This window comes from Canis lupus, chromosome 1 (assembly GCF_003254725.2).
Source record: "Canis lupus dingo isolate Sandy chromosome 1, ASM325472v2, whole genome shotgun sequence".
In the NCBI taxonomy this organism is placed as follows: domain Eukaryota; kingdom Metazoa; phylum Chordata; class Mammalia; order Carnivora; family Canidae; genus Canis; species Canis lupus.
Window position 1 is genome coordinate 72841263 of NC_064243.1, and position 22215 is coordinate 72863477.

General features: G+C 41.3%; 1 long non-coding RNA gene across 2 annotated transcripts in view; it reads left to right on the top strand.

Moving 5' to 3' along the window:
- The window catches only part of LOC112644616 (uncharacterized), a 70736-nt gene extending 50172 nt beyond the window's left edge, over nucleotides 1-20564 (top strand). Inside the window, exons 2-5 of one of the 2 annotated variants that reach the window (XR_003126578.3) lie at nucleotides 5347-5429; nucleotides 16482-16569; nucleotides 17344-17399; nucleotides 19674-20564. This is a non-coding gene — a long non-coding RNA (uncharacterized LOC112644616). The other variant, XR_003126577.3, reaches the window with a different exon arrangement.
- The last annotated feature ends 1651 nt before the right edge of the window (nucleotides 20565-22215 follow it).

A 22215-nucleotide genomic window follows, 5' to 3' on the forward strand; every position in this document is an offset into this window, starting at 1 on the left:
ACACACAGACCCTCAAAGGTTAGGAGAATTCCTGCCACCCCCAAACCATATCCCTAATGAAAAGAAATCTGCCTCTGCTCACTCTCTCTTCACCCTGACCTTTAGGATGCTTTTGTAAACTCTTTTCCCCTTCAAATATTTCTTTAGAATTAGGAGATCATGGGGATACAAAGGAAACGAGAGAATCCAGAGCATTTTAGAGCTGGAAGGGAGCACCTAAAATATCCCTGGCCTCCTTTATGGATGAGCAGAAAAGAGGAATGCTTCTAGAAGGAACTTTCAAATGCAGATTCTGATTCAGTGAGGTCTGGGGTGGGACCTGAGGTTCAGCCTTGCTACCAAGCTCTGGGATGATGCTGACCCACAGACCACTCTCGAGTATCAAGGAATAGATCAAGTGACTAGCTTCAGGCTCTACAACCAGTTAGTGGTTACTCCAGTAACCATAATGCTGTTCAACTAATTTCAGATGGTTCAGAGCTGTGTAACCTTTAGCAAATTCCTGAAACGCTGAGTCATAGTTACTTCATCTGTAAAAGGTATAGTTTATGGGATTTGTGACCTCTTTGGTTAGCTAATAGGGATAGTGTTGCCTTCATATAGATCTTTATTTACAAAGGAGACTAATAGCAAGGAAAATTTTGAATTGGGAGTCAGGAGCCCCTGGGTGACCCATCCCGGAGGAAACACTCTGGTCTCAATTTCTTTCCCTAAAAGAAGGGATTGGCCTGGGTCACCTTTAAGATTCCTTACAGCAGGGATCCCTGGGTGGCTCAGCGGTTTAGCGCCTGCCTTTGGCCCAGGGCGCGATCCTGGAGACCCAGGATCGAATCCCATGTCAGGCTCCTGGTGCATGAAGCCTGCTTCTCCCTCTGCCTATGTCTCTGCCTCTCTCTCTCACTGTGTGCCTATCATAAATAAATAAAATTAAAAAAAAAAAAAGATTCCTTACAGCAAAACAAAAACTCTAAATACAGTTTATTATTTGTGATAGGCAGTTTTTTAAACAGCTTCCTTCTGGGGAGATATGAAAATACAGTAAGAGCTGACACTTGCCATGTGCCGGGCAGTATTGTAAGAGCTTTCCACATAGTAATTTGTAATTCGTTGTGTCTTCACTACAACCCGGAGAGTTGGACACTGCTATCCTTGCTTGACAGAGCCAAGATGAAGAGGCTGAGGCCCGGAGAGCCTCAGCTTATGCAGGTGTTAGTGGAAGAGCCAAGCCCTAGTGGCTTCAGTCTATGCTTTCACGGACTCCGTTAATAGCAGTGGTCCACTCTGAAGAGTTTCTGGCTCTAGAGCACCTCCACTTGCATTGTTGAAACCAAATCGCCATCTTGTGAATTGTCAGAAGTGTCATCACTGTCTCCATTGTGCATGGGTGAAAACCAAGATTTACATAAGTGCCAAATAGAGAAGCCAGGGTTTCAATTGGATCTGATTGCATCCAAAGCTACATCCTTTGTGGCTTTCCTGTTCAAGCCTGAAGCTCTACCTATGAACACCAAACTTACTCAGATATGGGGAAACTTGATCTCCATAGCTGACCAGCCTGAAGGAGGTGGAGTCCACAAAGTATTTCTAACAGTTAGTGGCTGGTTTTAAAATTTAAAAATTAGTTGGGGGGCATGGGTGGCTCAATTGGTTAAGCATCCAATTCTTGATTTTAGCTCAGGTCATGATCTCAGGGTCATGATCCCTGCTCAGCAGAGAGTCTGCTTGGGATTCTCTTTCTCTTTCTCCCTCTACTCCTCCTCCTTGCACTCTCTCACAAATAAATAAAGAAATCTTTTAAAAATTTGAAAAATAAGCTGATTTATCATCCACTAAACTTGCTATATGTGTTTGCTAAATGTACTAATATAGATACAGAGACTTCTGGGTTTCCTGTGCAGATAATAATACCAATAATAATTTTTTTGTTTTTTATTTCTCAAATTATGTCTAGTTCTAATTGTCTATCACATGGAACATAACATTTCTAGTTTAACTAAGTACAATGATTTGGAGCCATGGTATCTTTATTCTTGCAGCATATCAATGGTCCATTTAATGCCAAGTTCTTGAACAGTAACAGAGACCCATAATTATGCATAATTTCTATGGGAAAACTGTCCTTGATCCACTTGAGGACATATTTTTTCAAGCACATAATGGTTGGGGGGGGATGTGATAGTGTCTGGAGGCTTAAAACTTTCCAGCAACTGGGAGTATTCTGGAGTTATGCCTCTTTTTGTTCTATCCCCAAGCTGAACACTCTAATTTTTGCATATGATCCCATGAGATCACTACACATCCCTTGGCTGCAAGTTACTCTGATGCCAATCTGCAGTCACTACATACTCAGGTGAACCGCAGGACGTGTACATCTTTGGCTGTCTCGCAAGATGAGGAGTCCCAGAGTTAATTTGTTTTTTTCAAAAAAGGGGGGAAAAAAGAAGAATTTGGGCATTTAAGACACCCACCTGCTCCATCAAGAGTTATGTTAACCATCCAAGGATGGTTGGATATGCCGTTCAGGAAAATGCCCCCTGAGGGCTTCCTGATGATAGTTGACACATGTACAACAGATACCACCTTTACAAACTATATTTATTTCAGTCTGCATTCCCAGAACCAGAAGAAGGAGGTACTCCCTTCCCTTCTATAGAGGACAAACTGAAGCTCCCAGTTCAGTTTCGGAAGGGGCTCCCTTCTCCCTTGCACAGAGCAGTGTCAAGACTACAACTTGGGCCCCTCGGTTTTTTGTCCAGGGCTTTCTTCACTCCACCAAGGCTATGATTCTAACATCTTACAAATGTCCTGTGAGAACGTCCATATGAAATATATGCTCTTTCTAAGTCTGTTTACTTCTGACTCTGTGGAAAAATTTAAGAGACATTAGTAACGTTTTTTTTTTTTTTTTTTTTTTTTTCTTTCTCAAGTCCCTGTGAAGAAATGACCGTCTTTGTAGTGTTTCTTGTCTGGGCCCTGGAAGGAATCCAAAACTGTCATGTGTTTTCCATCTGGCGCTCTTTCAAGAATCTCTTTGCTGCTTCCTATAGCCTGGAGGCCATCCTGCAGAACTCTGTAGAGCACCCCTGGCAGGTTGGCCGAGGCAGGAACACAGGCAATGGGGAGTCTCAAAGAAGATTGGAAAGATTTGTGGGGCGTGCAGCCGCACCCCACTATGTGCAAACTCACTCTAAGACAGAAGAGGCCCCCAGAGAGACTGCTTTTCAAAAGTGGACGACTACCTGCTGATTTGTTATGTGACTTTTTTTTTAATTTTATTTATTTATTCATGAGAGACACACAGAGAGGCAGGGGCACAGGTAGAGGGAGACATAGGCTTGCCACAGGGAGTCCAGTGCAGGACTTAATCCCGGGACCCCCAGATGATGACCTGATCTTGGCAGAAGATCAACCACTAAGCCACCTAGGTGCCTTGTCATGGGACTTTTAAATAGTGAAGTACCCAAGTAAATTTTTACAATATAATTCAATTTATGAAAAAAAATTCAACTTGGCTTTCCTGAAGCAGTCATGGGTCATGGGTTTGAAAGGCAACACAGAAAGGAAATACCGAACTTCCAAAAGAAGGTCAGTGGAGAGTGGGCATTGCAGTTTGAGTTGTCCCACATCCTCAAGGCCCAGCCAGAGAAGACCAAAGAGACAACAAGAGTCACAGGTTTGCTGAAGCTTAGAAATCTATATTTACAAAGGGGTTTGCAGTAGAGACTGGTGTCTATGTTTTCCTTCTGAAATAGGTCAAGAAAGTGAAACTTTGCAGGCAATCAGTGGGCATGATCTGAATAGTGTATACTGAGGATGACTGAGTCATTGTTACCCAAATTCTAAAAGGCACCTGCAGCCCTCCATGCCAACCAGTGCCCCACCCCTGACCAAGTTCAAGTTAATTAAGGTGGAAAAGAAATAAAGACAGCTTTGTCTAGATATTTTTATTTGGATGAGCCCAAGTGTGAATCCACTTTTATGTATTAAGCTTGTTCCTGATCATTTGAGCAGACTCTTGTTCTCTCTGCTCCTCTTCACCTCTTCTCTTTTTCCTTTGCTTCCTCTATTAACAACCACTGAAAAGGCTTTGGGATAGCCTGTTGTTTAAGGACTCCTGTGGGCGATCCCAGGATTTGGGAGCTGGAAGGGAACCAACAACCACTTTATACCTTTACAAATGAGGCAAACCAAGAGTCAGGACATTGAACCGATGTGTGCAAGGTTTGAGGGCTGTCAGAGCCAAGTCCCCGGCACTGAGGTGCTTGGAGCTGCCCCTTCTTCTCTCTCCTGCTCTGCTCTCAGGAAGAACAAGGTCCTCTGAATCCCTGTCTATAGGACCCGGCCCCCAAGGAGAGCAGCCTGGTACTTAGTCCAGGTGACAAGGTCCAGGTGACCTTCCAGGTGACAAGGAAGTTCCCTTCCATGTATCTTTTCCTTTTTTTTTTTTTTTTTAAGATTTTATTCATTTACTCATGAGAGAGAGAAAGAGAGAGAGAGAGAGAGGCAGAGACACAGGCAAAGAGAGAAGCAGGCTCCACGCAGGAAGCCCGATGTGGGACTCGATCCCGGGTCTCCAGGATCACGCCCTGGACTGAAGGTGGCACCAAACCGCTGAGCCACCTGGGCTGCGCCCATGCATCTTTTCCATTAGGCATGATGGCACCTGTAGGACTTTTGTACAGGTGCGTATATAATTTGTCGTAACAAATTACCACAACCTGGGTAGCTCGAAACATTTATTCTTTCACTGTCTGAAAAGTCAGATGTCCAAAATCAAGGTGTAAGCAGAGTCACACACACCCGCAAAGACTCCGGAAGGGCATCCTTCCTTGCCCCTTCCCTCTTCTGGTGGTTCCAGGTGTACCTTGGCATATGGCTGCATCAATCCAATCTCTGCCTCTGTGGTCACCTGGTCTTCTCTTCTGTGTGTCATTTCTCTTCTTTGTCTTTACAAGAATGCTTGTCACTAGGTTTGGGTCGACCCAGCTAATCCAAGATGAGTTTTTCATCTCAGGATGTTTAATTTAATTACATTTTTTCCCCAAATTAGGTCATATTTGCACATTCCAGGGGTTAGGCCTTGGAAATATCTTTATTGGGGGCCACCATTCAACACACTGCAGCATTCATATAAATAAGCTCTCAGAAACACCACATATCCTCAGTGTAGATATAGTAAACTCCATATTTGCATTTCCCAGGGTGTGTGTATTGTACCCAGTTTTGAGGAGTTATTTTCCAAATGAGTCTCATGGTGGAATGATTCTGGCAATTTGCTAATTTGGTATAACAAACTTAAACAGTAAGAAGGTTTTTCTATTTTGTTTTGTTTCCTTGTTTGCTTAGGAAAAGGACTCTTTAGAACCTTTAAGCAACTGATGGGCATCATGGCTTTTCAGAAATGGGATTCAGAGCATGGCATTTCCCAGGTGAGTATGTTTGGAATGATTATATTTTGTTTGGGTTTCCCAGAAAGCAGGATTTAAGACAAATTTTAAGTGCAAGCTTTCTACTGGGGACTTTACTCAGGGAGTCAAGAGTGATGGGTAGGACACATCAAAGACCAAGGGAGAGGCAGCCAAGAGTCTGGCTGCTTCCCAGGCTGTTAGCAGCCTGATCCCACAGAGCAGCTCAAAAAGCTGGGTGAAATGTGTCTGGGGGCTCTCTACTAGGGGAAGGAAGGAGACAGTAGTCATCCTCTGGTTCCCTCCATAATTAGTTCACTTTCCCCACACATGCAGTCTCTATACCTAGGTCTAAGCACCTACCTAGCAGATCCTTACCTGCCTTTGAGTAAGAACAGCATGAGCACCTGCAGGAAGCAGGTCAGAACCCACCCAAAAGTAGTCCTACCACAGTCACTGGATTAGGAGACACCTGAGACCCTCTGAATCTGAAGCTGTGCTCAAGGAGTATATGAAATGCGCCTGGGCCCATTAGTTCAGGGAACATCCCATGAAACAAGTGCTCCATGAAAGACTCTTTGAGAAACCAACTCATTATTAAATTACTATGAAATGTTATTTCATTAACAAACTTGCATTAATCCAATTTATGCATTCTGGTATCACCGTATACTCACTCAATTCTATACTTCAGAGACAATCTCATTAGTCTAACTTGACATATGTTACTAGGCCTTTTAAAATTTTAACTCAGGAGAAAGTTCATTCTTGGGAGAACTACTTATACATATTGGTAATAACATTATATTCTTGGTGCTGATTTAACTTCATTTGTATTAATATCTTCAGACTGTATGCTATGGAAATGGGAAAGTTACTTAGGGTAGGAAATACTTCTATTCCTGTTCATCTGGATGATGCAGTAAATACTATCTTCCCAACAGAGAAGGGAACAATAATACACAGCAGTCTCTTATCTACTGAGTGGGAGAGAAAAAGAGGAAAAGAAAGAGCATTGTCTGGTCCAAATTTGGGGACAGTTACATTAAACAGAAGAATCAGTAAATGAAAATGTATTCCTGGAACACCTGGGTGGCTCAGTCAGTTAAGTATCCAACTCTTGATTTCAGCTCAGGCCATGATCTCAGAGTTATGAGATTGAGCCTGTATTGGACTCCATGCTTGACATGGAGTCTGCTTGAGATTCTTTTTCTCCCTCTCCTTCTGCCTCTGCCTTCTCTCTGAAAAATAAATAAGTAACATCTTAAAAAGAAAAAAAGAAAATGTATTCCTTTGCAGTGATTGTAATTGACTGATGTTGAAAGGAGAGTAGTGAAGGAGAATATGGCAGAAGAGAATATTAATTGTTCTTGGTGATGAGGGATATATGGTCACATTTTCAAGAAAGGATTCAGACATTGCAGAGAAGCTGGTTTTCAAGATACCTGCTCTGCTTGCAGAAGTCTGTTTAATTGGCGTGGAGGAACCATGAATCTCAGCAAGCCCACATCCTCTCCATGGCAGGCACGCAGGAAGCATATGCTCCCAACAAAGCCAACAAAGTAAGAATTATCAGGAAACTCAGAGCTGACAGTTTTAGTTCAATCTGGCTTTCATATTGCCATCAGTGAAACAAGTTAGAACCATAGATGTAGAGAGGGGAGGAGGTAGAGGGGCTGGTGAAGGGTAGGACAAGATTTTTACTTTTTAAGAATCTAGAAATGTTCATTTCTAAAGTTCATAGTAGAAGAAAAAGACCACAGGCTTTGTAGCCAGTGACTTAAACTCAATTTCTGGATCCCCCTGGCTTATGAGCTATGGGGGCCTTGGGATAGTTAGCTTCTCAGCCCCAGTTTACTAGTCTGTAAAATGGAGAGAATAATATTATGTCCCTTAATAGCAAATAACGGAAAACTCTACTCAACTTAATTTAAATAATACAGGGCATTTCCAGGCAAAATGGCTCCTGGCACTCCTCCAAATACGTAGCATAATAATGGATAAGAAGACATAGTTGGGGCTCAGAACACAAATAAATGTACAATGGAAAAATAATACAATGTGTCTCATGTCCTGAGGGATGCAGCCTTGGCTAGAAGTCTGTCCTAGGAAACGTTATTACATGGAAAAGAAAAAAAAAAAGAATAGAAAAAAGGATCTAGAGATCAGTTCATAGCCTGGCACTTGGACCTGGGTGAGACTTGAGGCTACACATATTTATGACAGAGGAGAAAGGATGAAAGTGCAGCCTCTTGACCAGGATTTCAATCAATTCACCCTCACTTCGTGGTTAAATCCATAATATATGACAGTGAATTAGGGCCTATGGTGCTAGGGAGAGGAAATACAGAAGTGTGAAATGGTATGCATCTACCAATGTAGCCTCAAAATACAAAAAGCAAAAGATGATAGAATTATAAGGAAAATTGGGAAGCCCCAGTGGCCCAGTGGTTTAGCACCACCTTCAGTCCACGGCATGATCCTGGAGACCTGGGATCGAGTCCCGCATCAGGCTCCCTGCATGGAGCCTCCTCCTCCCTCTGCCTGTGTGTCTCTGCCTCTCTCTCTCCCTCTCTCTCTCTCTCACTCTGTGTTTCTTATGAATAAGTAAATAAAATCTTTTAAAAAAAGAATTATAAGGAAAAACTGATTAATTGTTTAAAACCCTGAGATATTCTAATATGTCAGAAATGATTGGTTGAACTGACCCCTAGTCAGTAAGAATAAAGAAAATAGGAAGAGAAGATAAAGCTTTGTTCTAACAAATATAAAGACAATTCTACAACTCTCAAATGCAAATATATCTTATTTCTAAGTACACATAGGGTGATTATAGAAGTTTACTATGTATAGGTCACAAAAATATTATCTCCAGATTTCAAATAACCATCATCATATCTACCATGGTTTTCCAATGAAAGGGAATTAAAAGAGACATAAAAAAAAGAGAATAAAAATGAACAAACATACATTGGGAAACTAGAAATGTACTTCCAAATAATCCATGGTATATTAGTTTCCTATGACTGCTATAACAAATTGCCACAAACTTGGTAGCTTAACACTATAGAAATACATTTTCTTACAGTTCTGAAGACCAGAAGTCTGAAATCAGTATTACAGGCTGAAATCAGTGTTTCCAGGGCCATGCTCCTTTTGAAAACTCTAGGGGAGAATTCATTCCTCACATCTTCCGGTTTCTGGTGTCTCCAGAATTTGTAAGGCTTATGGCTCCATCCCTCTAATTTCTACCTCTGTGGTCATATGCCTCCTTCTCCTCCTCTGTCTGTAATGGAATCTCTCTCTGCCCCTATCCTATAAGGATACATGTGATTGCATTTTGGACCCACCCAAATATCCAGAATAATGTCTCCATATCAAGATCCTTAAGTTAGTCATACTTGCAAAGTATGCAATAAAGTAATATTCCCAGGTTCTAGACATTATACATGGGTATATTATGAAGAGGGGTGGGGTGAGTATTACTCAGCCTACCACATGAGTGAATGAGAGAAATCACAGTGACAACTGAAAGGCAATGCAAGTCACATATATCAAGCCTTGTAAAATGCAGCAAAAATCATACCTAGAGGTAAATTTGTAGCCTGAAATGCAAATACATTAAAAAAAAAGAACATTTAAAATAAACTATTTGATTCAATGCAAGACATTGAATCAGGAATCAAAACAGTAGGCCCCCCCGCCCCCCCGCCCCAAGCAACCTAGTTTTATTGGCACGTTTTTGCAAACTTCAAGGGAGAAATATTCCCTATGTTATACAAACCATTTATGAGTCCAAATCCAAAAAGTCAGCTACCCACATAATTTTATCAGGCTAATAAAACTCTGATGTGGAATTGAGACAGAACAGTACAATTATAGACCAATATTACTTATAATCAATGAATGCAAAAATCCTAACTAAAATACAGTAAACTAAAAAAAAAAATAAAGAAAAAAAAATACAGTAAACTGAATTCAATAATGATTTAAAAATATATAGGGACAAAGTAAGGTTTATTCCAGTAATTATAAGGTTAGCTCAATACTAGAAAATCTCTGAGGGTGGCTGGATGGCTTAGTCGATTAAGCATACAACTCTGGATGTCAGCTGAGGTCGTGATCTCAGGGTCATGAGATTGAACCCCATGTAGGGCTCCATGCTGGGCCTGGAGCCTGCTTAAGAGACTCTCCTTCCCCTTGCTCATGCACATGTGCTCTCTCTCTCTCTCTAAGAAAAAAAGAAAGAAAGAAAAAGAAAATCTCTTGATGCAATACATATCATTAACAGTTTAAAGAAGAAAAATCATATGATCATCTCAACAGAAAGCCTAAGGTAGCCTAAGGTTCCACATTCATAATTAATTCATAATTAAGAAACTAAAAACACTTAGCAAAGTAGGACTGGAAGGAAGCCTCCTTAACTTGATAAATGGTATCCATCAAACACTGATAATAAGCATTATATTTACTAATGAGATTTTTGAAGTTTACCTGCTAGATCAAGAAGAAGGTTTGCCTGTATTCACTGTTATTTTTATTTTTATTTTTTTTGGCATGTTCAGGTTTGGTGGTTTATACTAATTTGCCATTTTTTAAATAGTGTTAGGTTTGCATATGTGGGTGGTAATAGTATAGTAGCATGGCCTAGAGTAGGCTGCCGGTTTTCTACAAAATCCATGCACCTCTTTCTCCATAGTTGGAGAGTCTTAGGTAGGCATGTGGCAGTGTAGCCAGCCTGTGGTTCCTCACTTCCTGTGAAGTGCTGTGTGGCTGTATGCCTAGGTTCTCACAAGTGGAATGTAAGAAGAAGGCATGTGTACTACATAGGGGTCTGCATTTGAAGACATGAGCATATCTGTTCCAAACTCTCTTTCCTCTCCACTAGCTGGCAGTTGGAAGTGGCATGCATGATATAGCTTCAAGCATGCAGGTGGGGACAGTCCTAGGGATGAAGAAGTTACAGGAAGGAGGGGAGTAGGCAGAAGGACCTTGTGGAACAGTGCTACCCCTGCCTGGGCTGCTGGTGTAGGGGTAAGTGACAAAGAAATAAAGCTGTGAATTCTTGAAACTGCTGAAGCTTTGTGTCTCTTTGTTACAGCAGCCCTGCCATACCCACACCGTGAAATAACAAATACCTGTCATTGTGGCAGTTGAGGACATTGGACTAAATGGTGTTGCAAATAAGCTTCAACAGCGTCTGATGTCTTAAGAAATATGCAAAAAGAAATAGGCCGGGATCCCCGGGTGGCGCAGCGGTTTGGCGCCTGCCTTTGGCCCAGGGTGTGATCCTGGAGACCCGGGATCGAATCCCACGTCGGGCTCCCGGTGCATGGAGCCTGCTTTTCCCTCTGCCTATGTCTCTGCCTCTCTTTCTCTCTCTGTGACTATCATAAATAAATAAAACTTAAAAAAAAAAAAAAGAAATAGGCCTTTTTTAAGATGCTGGGTTGCAGATACCCTGATATTTGCTATATAATTTTTCACTCTTTTCTAATGAAGTTAGAGTGAACGACAAAAAAAAAAAAATGATAAAGGGAATTTACTGGCTACAGATACATCTGACTTTAGGATAATCTCAATTCTGCTGCTTAGTAATATGGCCAAGAATTGTTTCATTTTTGACTTTGTTCTGCCTTACTCTGGATTTTGGTAGCTCCTTAAAATGCCCTTCCTGATTGCAAGATAGCATTTTCTGGAATTCATAAGCCTTCTTCATTCCAAACAGAGACTATCTTTGCCTCCAAGTTGGTAAAACATTCCTTCATAAAACACTAAAAGAGCTTTTATTCTTTGCCAAGGATTCATGACACAGAAATGACTTAGACATGAGTCCCTACTGGAAAAGCTCAGTCATTGCCCTAGACATCCACAAATTATTTGTTTTTCTTCCTGCATCAAGTTTTTTTTTTTTTTTTAAATCCTCATATTCTGCAAATGGTGGTATGTATAGAACTGGCACCCATTGTACTTTACATGGTCTCCTTGTCCATGAACATGAGATGTTCACATCTTCTTCCCAGTTTTATTGAGATATAATTGACATACAGCACTGCACAGGTTTAAGGTGTCCAGCATGATGACTTGACATATGAATATTGCAAAACTGATTACCACAGCAAATTTAGTTAACAAACATCACTTCATATAGTTAAAAAATATTCTTGTTTTCCTCGTGATGAGAACCCTTAAGATGTCCTCTCTTGGTAACTTCCATTTTTTTTTTTTCTAAAAGATTTTATTTATTTATTCATGAGAGGCAGAGAGAGAGAGAGAGAGAGAGGCAGAGACACAGGCAGAGGGAGAAGCAGGTTCCATGCAGGGAGCCCGACGTGGGACTCGATCCCAGGTCTCCAGGATCACACCCTGGGCTGAAGGTGGTGCTAAACCGCTGAGCCGCCTGGGCTGCCCTCTTTGGTAACTTTCAAATATACCATGGAGTATATTAGCCATGGTCATCATATTGTACTTACATCCCCACTATTTATTTATCTTCTAGCTTAAGATTTGTTCCTTTTGATCGCCTTCATCCATTTCCTTCAAAACCATTCTTTGCTTCTGGTTACCACAAGTATTTTTATACCCAACATCAAGCTACCTCAATAAGGCAAATACTAACAGAACTCTTTATTCATTCCCTCTGCTTTGAAACCCTTTCACTTCTTTTTCATTAGGAAAGCTTTAATGCTTTTTCCTAAGTCCCTTAGGACATCTTTATAAGGAGTAACAGGAAATGAGGTCCATGGCAAAGTTAGTGACTGGGATAACTTCTCCCTAGCTACAATGTCATTGCTTAAGAGTTAGACTTCCTGGATGTCAACTCCAAGCAAGTTCATTGTTCCCTTTTTTTGTGTTGCTATAAAGCTCTGTCTAGACAACAGTATAATACTTAGCTGTATATAAACAACTATAACATGGCATGATTTCTCTTATACTGTTTCTTGAGGATAAGAACTGCCAATTATTTGCTTTTGAGTATCAGTCTTCTGGATCATAAAAGAGACTTATGGGAGAGAATGCTGATTGCCTATCTAATTTCTTCATCCTCAACAACAGACTTGTGTTGGAAATGTCATTATGCTTAGTTAAAAAATTGTTTCCCATCATCCCTTCCATATAATAGTGGTCAATGTGCAAGTGAATATTTTTGGATAGGACATCCAGAAAAATTCTTTTTAAAAAGGGGCTTATTCAACTGGGAGGAAAGTGCCCCTCTTCTCCTCTTCCCTTCTTTTATCTTTCTGGTTGAAGTTCTAGCAGCCACCTTGTGACCATGAGTCAACTTTGAAGATATAAGGCATGTGCTAAGGGTGGCGAGCAGAAAGAGAGCAAAAATACAGAAAGGAAGGATAATCATATGGACATTATTATACTGCCAGGCTGTCTATCTATGGTTTTTTTAAAAAAAGATATATTTATTTGAAAGAGAGAGAGAATACATGTGTGAGTTGGGGAAAGGAAAGAGGGAGAGGAAGAGAAATCTTCAAGCAGACTCTCCACTGAGCATAGAGCCTGATGTGGGGTTCAATCCCAGGACCCTGAGATCATGACCTGAGGCAAAACCAAGAGTCGGACGCCTAACCGACTGAGCCACCCAAGCACCCTTACCCTTGGATTTTTTTAATGTGAGAGAAAAAACACACATTTATAATTTTTAAGCCTTTATCATTTTTAAGTCATTGTCACGTTAGGTTTATATTACTAGTAGCTGAACTTCATCCTAACTGATATAATGCTTGATAAAAGTTTACAACTAAAGTAAAGAAGTATAATGTCCAGGACACTTATTAGTACAGGCAACCTAAGCCAAAGGTAGCAAATCATCAGGCTGCAGGCTGAATCCAAAAACACATCAGGTTTATTTTTGTTTTAACCGCATTAACTGCCAACATCAGAGAGCTGGGGGAGCTTCATATAAACACTTGGATTTCTTCTTCTTTAAAATCAAGAAGGTTTAGCAAGAAGGAGGGCCCATACTCCTGCCCCACATCAGTTGATGAATGGTGGCTGTCCCATTGGTGAGGGGCCAAGAGTCTTCATGTCATCTGTACCTTCACCCACCCAGCTCCTCTTGTCCATGGGAGCTGCCCAGCCCTTTCAGGCAATTATTAAGTGTGTGGCCCCAGATCTGAGGAAATGTCGTTCCAAGCTAGATTTTTAGCCTTATTTTTTCAGATTGTTTAATCTGCTCTGATCAAAGGCATCCTGTATCATTAGGCACCTTTAGTTTGCAAAAACAGAGCCTACATGAAGCCTTGCAGCGGGCAATCCTTCTGTGATGCAGATGAAGAGCCAGGATTATATTTGATAAATCACATCACATCTAGTGCTCACATTAACTAGATCAGTGCAAAGCTAATTGTGAAGAATGATCTATCAATCTATCTGTCATCTATCTATTGACTTCTTTTTTTTTCAATAGAAGAACAAAGAAGATAAGTGGAAAAAAGGGAAGGGACAGGGGAGGGGAGGTGAAGAAGAAGAAGAAGAAGAAGAAGAAGAAGAAGAAGAAGAAGAAGAAGAAGAAGAAATAGAGGAAGCAGTCACCAGAACGTAACTAACCAGGTAGAGAGGGGACCCTAAACCAGGTCACAGAAGATCTGTCAGAGGCCCTTCTGATGGTTAGGCCAAGAGGAAGGAAAAGTACACAGAACACAAGCAGCCATCCCCAAACAGCTGCATCCCTCTGAAGTGAGCTGAGGCACCTCTAGAGACCCTTCCACAGGTGTTTTATTAAATATGTGTCAAGTACTTACGTAGATGATGAACTAGATCAATGAACAGATATGAGCCACTCTGTTCATGTTTAGCTTAAGGCCTCAGAGACAGAAGTGACAATAATCTCACCTGCAGGTACAGTTGTGATGTCTGATGGGGTTCAACGTATTCTCTATGAATCTGAGGTAGAATCTTAGAGAAATGATTTTGTTGCAGTCTGAACCACCTGGCAATGCAGTTGGTCCTCGGAGCTTAAATATCAGAATCTAGACAAAGCCAAGAATGCTGTAGGTAAATGCAAATTTGGATTCAGGGATTGAGACAGCCAATTTTTGTCAACACTACCAACCTTGAAACCCAATCATGTCTTGTTTTCTGCCTCCCCTTTTGCAATATCCCCTTTCTTCATAGAACTCTCTAGAATAATTGAGAGTTGACTCCATAATGTAAGAGACCAAGCAGCAAGTAAAAGATTTTCCATGTAGCCTTTCAATGGAATAACCAAAATGACCTTTTAGCTGTTTGCCTCTCTCCATGCATTTCTCATCACTTTCTTGGTCTTTGGATAAAAAAAAATGTATTTTAAGAAATGTGTATTTAAGACACGGGTACTGGAAGAAAGGGTATGGAGTATATGAAAGCTCAATGCAATAACTCTTCAGGCACACATGTTTAAAACAGTGTGACAGTCACATCTGAGCCATCCAGCATGTTGCTGGAGTGAACACAACAGAAACAAAGAATCAGAGAGGGCAGAAACCCCATTTAAGGTCAAAAGTGGCAAAGAGAAGATATTTTAGGATAAAAAACAAATATCCAGTCTTCTGTGCATCTTTGCACGACTTACTATTTCAGCAACAGTGGGAAAGTTTTAAACTACTTATGTGGGGATCTTTGGTCAGTAATGAACTTCATGTTCACAGGGGAAATCTTTTTTCTCAACCTGAGGCCTTATGACCTAAGTCATGATAACTCTTTTTTTTTTTTTTTTAAGCAAGGTCAGTTTCAAAAGCATATGGGATTTGATCTGTGTTTCTTTAAAACATGGGACATACACCAAATCCAGAATTTTATATTTCTCCTTAATAATCTGACATGAAAACTAAATGCATAAAACGTTTGACCTTGTAAAGGCCAATCTCTTTTGAGTTATGGATGAGGAAAAAGAATTTTAAAAAACCCTGAAACACAGCAAAGAAAAAAATTTCCTCCACACAGTCTCATTTTTCAAAGTGCTGAAATTTCCAAACAGTTTGATGATTTATCTACAAGCTTTCTCCCTAACAAAGGTTTTTCTTCTAGCTTGAAACCGAACCCGAAGAATTCCAGGCTTAAAAAGATCATTGTCTCCCTGTCCCTCTCTTTGTGCATGAGTGTATGTGTGCTTGTGTACGTGAGTGTGTTTGTGTGAGTGTGTGTGTGTGTGTGTGTGTGTGCGTGTGTTGCCATCAAAGACGGGTCAGTGGTACTCTCCTTATGATTAAGTGACACTATTTTGGACAGCAATCTTGCCATTTTGGTAAGACCTGTACTGGGGCTCAGCACATCACTTGAACAAAGAGGATCCATCTGCCTTGGGCTTAGTCCAAACTCCCCATCAATGACAATGGTCTACTTGAGTCCTTGCCTCTTCTTGGTCCTATTGAATTTCTCCACACAAGAGATAGGTAGTACAAATCAGAGAAGAAAGAACCCTTATGTGAGCTGGGAATTCTTCCTTATTGCAAACCCAGTGGGAAGCCACAGTCCCAGGCCAGTGCTAGAGAGAGGTTTTACCTGGTTCTCCCAGGCCAGGCAGCAAGACAATGCCTCTCATTTCAATAAATCATTCCTTTGCCCTTCTCAAGGGGGAAAGGAATTTTACATTTGCATGTGTTTCAGGTCTTCCAGACAAAAGCTGGACCTGGTAGGAGAAGGACATATTTTGGGAGGCTCCCGTGAACTCTTTGGTGCCACAAGTACTCTTTAGGAAATGATTGTTTCCTGGACAGTAGCCAAAGGCACAGCTTCCAAGTGATGGACAGCTCCCAAGGGTGGAAGTTGGGGCAAGGACAAACTGAGAGAACTAGATGACTGTGCATCTGGGGAGACTGAGTCACGCAGGGTCAGAGCATGTGAGGGAGGAACAGAAAGAATGCTTTTCTGGGAAAGAGTCTGAATTTGAGGTATTTGACTTCTATGGGCGAGATCTTTGCTCCATCCTGTGATAAGAAAGGAGTGGTGTGTTTACAAGTACATACATGCTTAGCATATTTTTTGAGGATTTATATGCTTTACTCTCCTTAAATGCTATAATTTAGATTTAAATTCAGAAAATTAAAAGGAAATGTCTGACAGTGCTGTGTCAAAATTTTTCAGATTCCTGCTATTATGGAAGCTGATTTCCTGTGATGAAAAAAATGTCATTTCAGCGGAGCTCTGAGAACTTTTGGAATGTGTGCACCAGGTCTGAAAATGCAGAGTGGACTATGACACAGAAAGAAAGACATGTGTACATGCTTTTGCAGGAGCAAGGAGTGGATGAAATTAGTTTCCTCTAGCAATACCTCATGATTGAAATATCCAAAGATCTCAAGGAAAATTTAAAAAATCAGAACAGTTGAAGAAATAGATGATGGGAAGAAACTATTTCTTTCCCCAGCTCCCCTGTCCCTCAGGCAGGGCTTTTGCACCAGCTCCCAGAGTTTCCCTATTGGAAGATGATTTAATAACACTCCTCCCTGTGTCAATGTATTTCACTGTAATCTCTCACCACCTAAACTAATTGCTTGCACTTGAACCTTTGTCCCAGCACCAGCTGCCAGAGAGACTCAGAGTAAAACACATGTATTCTGGGCACTGAAATGTTGGTACGAACAAGCATGTAAGGGCCATGCTGCCCAGGGTCTCTTGTCTGACAACAGCTGACATAGTTCCACATCATCTTCACAAATAACAGTAACCTGGCTTTCTGAGCATAAGCTGATCTAGATACTAGAATTTAGCTTGAGCATAAACACATGGACAAGAATATGATTTTGTGAAGCAGGGAGGTCAAAATGAGAATTTCTTTTCACTAAGGAGTTGGTGAGAAGAGCCATGAGGCTGAGTGAGCCACCTTTGCACCTGCCACGAGAATGTGTGGATTACTATGCCTCTTGTTTTATGCTGTGCTGCCTTCCTCTTCGGAGTGTCTCACATGTTCTTACCCTGCTCTGGGGTTTTTCATTCCTTGTTTCAGGATCTGCAACAACTCTCATCACTCCTGGTGGCAGTTATTGATGTTACCAGCTGCAGGTACCCACAGCCCACTTGATGGGCAACCCACTCACCACCCCTCCCAAAGCCATCTCTAGGAAGGTGAGGTTCTTGCTGAGGGCACTGAAGACTCCCTGAACCATTGCTCAAAACCAAGTGAAAGATGGGATGAAGCAGCCAGGAGAAAACCTACCCCTGAGAGGCAGAGACTAATTTCCCAATTGCTGATGCCAGTCATCCTTGCAATGAGTGCCACAAGAAGGTACCATAGGCATTGACCAGAGACGAAAAGCAACTGCATCTTTTCAGGAAAAAAAAAATGTGGTTATTTCAGGGATAGCAAATCAATCAGCAGTTGTTGCCATTTTTGAATATCCACTTTGTGCCAGGAACCATACTAGGTATTTTCTTATGTTGTCTCTAACCCATGTGTCTCCCAACACCAACACTGAAAGAAGAGTCTCGCCTCCCTCCTACCCTCCCTCCCCTCCTCCTCTCTCTCTCTCTCCTTCCTTCCTCCTTCTTCCTATTCTCCTCCTCCTTTCCTCCCCCTCATCCTCCTTCTTCTCCGGCCAGTCAGCCTGCATGCCTTCCTTCCTTCTTTTCTTTCCTTCCTTTCTTTCTTCCTTCCTTCCTTTACAGCAGAGATCACCAAGCTGCTGAGAAGTTAGGTTATTTGATCAAGGTCACAGCTACACTACAACAAAACTGTGATTTGAGCCCAGATTTGTCTGATTCCAAAATCCATTCTCTCTTGTACTCCTTGAAAGATATAAAGTTTTGTAGCTTTAAAAAAAAATTATATATATATATATATATATATATATATATATATATATATATGCCTGGAAAATGCTTTTAAGAAGATGGCCATCTCAGCAGAGGCTTTTCTAAAATAGAAAGAGAGGAATTCTCAAAGGATTGTTTATGAAAACACAAATCACTTGCATTTCTGCATTTGAACTTCTGGGTAATGAATTACAATAGTTTTTGAGGACTTACTGCAACAAGTAAAGTTTAAAATATATTTTCTCTTCTTTTCCGGACCACTTATAAATTCACCCACTACACAAGTATTTATTGGACACATATTCTCTTAACAATTGATTGTTTATTATCTTGCATCTGAAAAACTCTGAATTGAACCTTCGACAAAGTATTTGAAACAGAAGTAGTCATTTCTGAAAGAAACAGAACTTCAAAAGCATATCGCCACCCGAGAAGGACTTGGCTGGGTAGTTCATTTCTTGCTATCACCGGTTGGACGAGAAGGCCCAACTCAGAGCTGTTGGAATCAGTTTCAAGGTTTCCAGTTACTATTACTCGCTTTCCTTTATTGAGTCACCATCGACAGGATAGCCAGAAAGATAGATAGCTCACAGGTATCTAGGCACCATTCAGTCATTTATATTTTAAAACTGAGTCCAGTCCAGTTTAAATTCTGAAACTCAGAGTTTCCTTCAATTAGCACCAACAAGACTTGAAATCAGCTTGTGGCAGAAAAAGGCTTCTATGTCTCTGTCTTTCTCTGTCCCCCTCTTCTTTCTCCCTTTCCCTGTCGTTCTCTCCCTCCCTCTCTTCCTGCATCTCCTTCTCTCAGCTCTGTGGTCCCTCAACACTGACCCCACCAAGAGAGTTTCTGCTTTCATCTTTTGCCTCCTCCCTCCCTCTGATCAGTCTGCAAAAGCAGTACCCGGATCTCTTTCCTGAGGCTCTGAGACTCTAGGCTGAATGACAGAAAGGATTGCAGGGGAGGCAAATGAATAAACAAAACAAAGTAGACCACTTGGAACAAAGAGTCAGTGGAAGGTATTTCAAAACCACAGTACCCATTGCACTTATTTTTTCCATGTCCTTTCTCTTACCCTTAAATTTCAGGAGGGGTTCTGGGTTTTTCACCACACTCCCCCAGCAAAGTGCCTAATGTAAAGTAGGCCCTCAATGAACGTTTGTTGAATGAATAAAATTCAGTGTGGACATATCAGTGCAGTCCTGGATCTTGATGGAAGTGTATGACAAAGGGGAAAAAGACAAATGAATGGGACAGAATGTCCTGGCTTCAGTGACTAGGTACTGAGCATGAGTAATACACCAGGCACTGCTGCTTGCGTTCAGCTAGACCTACTGAAGAATAAGAGATGTTCTGTGTCCTGAATTCTCATAGACTAGTGGAAAGACAGCATAATGAGTTGTAGTGTTGTTGTTTAACTTGTCCAAATTCTACAATAGAGATACCACAAAGTTGTAATAAATGAGATGGAGACATGCAGGTACTAGACTTTGTAACCAAGAGTTGAAATTCTCTTTCTCCAGAGACGAATGCCCCCTGGGAAATACAAGGAGGAAGCCTTGTCCCTAGTCACAGTGAAGGTGAGGAAAATTATTGACAGTATTGTCTTCAGCATCCACATGGAAAGAACTAATGCGATGTGCAGTTTTCTTCATCTAGAAAACTCTATCCAATAGCTGGACTTCTAACAATTTGCAAAGTTGCTATAAAATGCCCTGTGCACATTAAGAAATACTGTATAAAACACATCACAAAACGTTTCACTATTGGGTAATATATGGTGATAGCTTTCATTGGAATAATTTGATGGGAGGGGGAGAGGATTTAGGTTGGAATTAATAAAATCAAGCAGTTCTTCTTCAATTCACTGCTTACTCTATACCAATTGATGTTTTGCTGAGGAAGGAAGAAGTATTATAATAGAAATAGTACTACTTGACAAGTCCTATACCTCACAGAACTGCTATGAACATGTTCCAATACTCGGACTTATTTTCCAGTAAGACTTGGAGTCTAAATGCTTTCTCTCTTTTAAGACTGGGCAAGAAAATGGAAATAAAAGTGAAGTGTCAGCATAAAAGATACACAGGCCAATGTGGCCCAATATAGTAGCTAATAGCCATGTGTAACTATTGAGCACTTGAAATGTGGCTCACCCAAACTGAGGTGTGCGGTAAGTGTAAAACCACACTGGGTTTCACAGACACAACTCCACACACACACAAAAAGGAAAAATACCTCATTAATAATTTTCAATATCTATGACATGTTGAAATGATAGTATTTTTGATATCTTGGGTTAAATCAATATCATTAAATGAAATTTCACCCATTAATTTCACATGTGTCTTTTTCCTTTTTTAAATGTGGCTACCAGAAAATATAAAGTTATATATATGTAGTTTGTACTATTATCTAGTTTTCAGCACTACTTCAGGTTGTGATATAGGGCTTATTCTCTCTCTCTCTCTCTCTCTCTCTCCTCTCTCTCTCTATTTTTTTAAACCAGGAATTGGGCAAGATTTCTATTCAGAGCAACTGACCTGTTTTAAAAGAAAATCACAACCATGTGGGAATATGAAAGACACTTAATTCAGTTTTATGTTTTGTTTTTGAAAGACAAAGGTATCTAAAATGTCATGCTAAACCAATTTTAAAATTAAGAACAGAGATCATAAATGTCTTTTTGTTGTTGTTGTTGAGTAAAGACTCAAAATCCACTTCAATTCATGTGATGGCCGAGGAGAAGTAGGAACACAAAATGGCAGGAGAGGGAGGCAGGCCACTGGGGTGGAAGAAACTCGTCCTTCCCTCAGAGTATTAATTTCATGCTCATACTCCTAAGAATCCTGAAAGAGAAAGGTATGCCTAGAACACAAATACCTTCTTGGGCCATGTGCCGATTATCCATGCTAATCATGGTTATTCAGCTGAATTACCCCAAATTACATACAAGGGACGCACCCGAGTGTCCTCTGGATTTCTCCTTTGTGGTATAGCCACTCTCCGGGGATGACCAAAGATTCCCTCCCTAGAGCATACAATGGGCTTTTCCAGTCGGGAACTAGGGTGCTGCTGGGTGAGAAGGAATAGCTGCAGGATGGGATTGGCTTTCCCTCAGCATGTCTGATGGTCTCCAGTTGCAGCCACTTCCACAAAAAGCTAGAACTGTAGAATCGTAGAATTGAAACACCAATCTGATCTCCTGGCTGCATTTGCCCAGGGAAGAGCATGAGAAGGAAGGTGTCATGATCCCTGGCCTTGGAAAGAGGCCTCCTCAGGGAGGATGACTACTCAGGCACTCAGAGCTAAGGACACAAAGCCATGGGGGTAGGCCTCTCAGTGCAGGTTTTCTTCTCCCATCCGCAGGCTCAGTAGCCGGGCTCAGGGCTGATGCTGAGAGCTGCCAGTTGTCCCCTCGTGTCCCTGTTGTCAGACTTTGCCAGCCCATCACCACAGGATCCAGAAGCAATCGATCAAAGCTCTTGTCCGAGGCCTTGGGCACTGGTTTCCACTCCCACTGCCAACCTAGAGGCCACAAAATGAATTCCAAAGCATCTGCTTGATTTCAACACTGTTATTGCTGCTATATATAAACAATGTTTTAATTTTAGGTATTCTACAAAGCAAAATAAAACAAACAACCGCAAAAACAAATAAAGAGATCATTGACTTTGAGATGAAATTGATCCACATGGTTTTATTTTAGTTCAAACGTCACTTTTCACAGCTGGAAATGCCACATTACCAAGGGGCTGGGTAACTTTTCCGAGCCTCGTCACCGCCTGGGATCAAACACGTTCTTCGTGAGGGCCCTCGACTCTCTCTATCCTCCCCAGTTGCTCCACAGGCCCTCCAAGGGGGTTTGGGCAGGGCGAGAGTGTGGGCACTCTGGAGGCCTCGGTCCTATCTGTGAGCATCTTTGATCGCCTGCCCTACAAGTCCCAGCCAGAACATCTGCTCTTCATCCTACCTGGGAGCTCAACTCATTTGGGGCGTTTTTAGGCTGAACTAACTTCCCATGATCCACCTGCTATCAGTTCCTTCCCTAAGCAACCACTGCCC